This window comes from Arachis ipaensis, chromosome B03 (genome assembly GCF_000816755.2).
Source record: "Arachis ipaensis cultivar K30076 chromosome B03, Araip1.1, whole genome shotgun sequence".
In the NCBI taxonomy this organism is placed as follows: Eukaryota; Viridiplantae; Streptophyta; class Magnoliopsida; order Fabales; family Fabaceae; genus Arachis; species Arachis ipaensis.
Window position 1 is genome coordinate 21,607,089 of NC_029787.2, and position 1,320 is coordinate 21,608,408.

The following is a 1,320-nucleotide window of genomic DNA, read 5'->3' on the forward strand; positions in this document are numbered from 1 at the left end:
CAGGGAAGCGTAGCAGAGGTATGCATGTAGTTTGGATTTAGAACCATGATGAATTGCTGGTCTGTTGGACCTGCCTATGACATCACAGGGGTCGACGGAATAATCGGGATAGAGGGAGATGACTGAACAGTCCCTTGGAATTCGGTGGAACTGTGGAAGCCCTCCCTCTATCACAACTACGAGACCCACTTGATCTACCTCTACTACCTGTCGTCATGTCTGCAAAGAGAATATATTATTAACACTAATTAATTAACATATGTACTACACAAATCATTCAACATTTAGATTATTTAAAAAAAAATTTGACATAACCCCCCTAAAATTTGATACATATCCACCTTTACGGTTCCCACAAATCCAACCAACTTCAATCCACAACATCAGTCAAACCACACTTAAATTCACAACATTTCTAGCAGAATATATTAACTTGTTTTCATACTTGAATTCATGCTATATATGTAATATGTACTTACAATATTACAATGTTTAGCACAATAATTTATTTAATTCAATTAAAGAGTTTAAATCATTCAACATTTAGATTATTTCAAAAAGAAATTGACATAACCTCCCCTAAAATTTGACATATATCCACCTTTTCGGTTCTCACAAATCCAACCAACCTCAATCCACAGCATTATCAGTCAGAACATAATTAAATTCACAACATTTCTAGCAGATTATAATAACTTGTTTTTATATATAGGTAAATTTACAAGCTTTAGAGTTGCTACTATTAAACATTGCATAATATAGGTAAGTATATTATATGAACTTAAGGCTTGTAACATTTTCTTGGTATATTTCCTACTTCAAAATTCAAGCATCTTGCACTTCTTCCTAAATTCTAAATCAACATACAACTAATTCATAATTCCTAAATTAACTTCATACTAAATCCTAAATTAGCATATGATAATCAAATTCTAAATTCTAAATCAACTTTAACCCTAAATTAGTATATAATAATCAAATCCTAAATCCTAAATTAACATATAACTAATTCCTAAATCCTAAATTAACTTCATCCTAAATCCTAAATTAGCATATCATAACCAAATCCTAAATTCTAAATTAACTTAACGCTAAACCCTAAATTAGTATATGATAATCAAATCCTAAATCCTAAATTAACTTAGACAAGGAAAAAGAAGGATCATGGAACCTAAGGGGAGAACAGAGGAAGAAGAACAAAGAGAAAGTGGGAGTTGCGTTGGTGCTAGACGAAGACGGCGGCAGTGGCAGATGAATAGAGAGAAAGAGGGAGTCGAGGCTGAAAGAGGGGAGAGGAGGAACGGGCTGACAGAGGGGCAG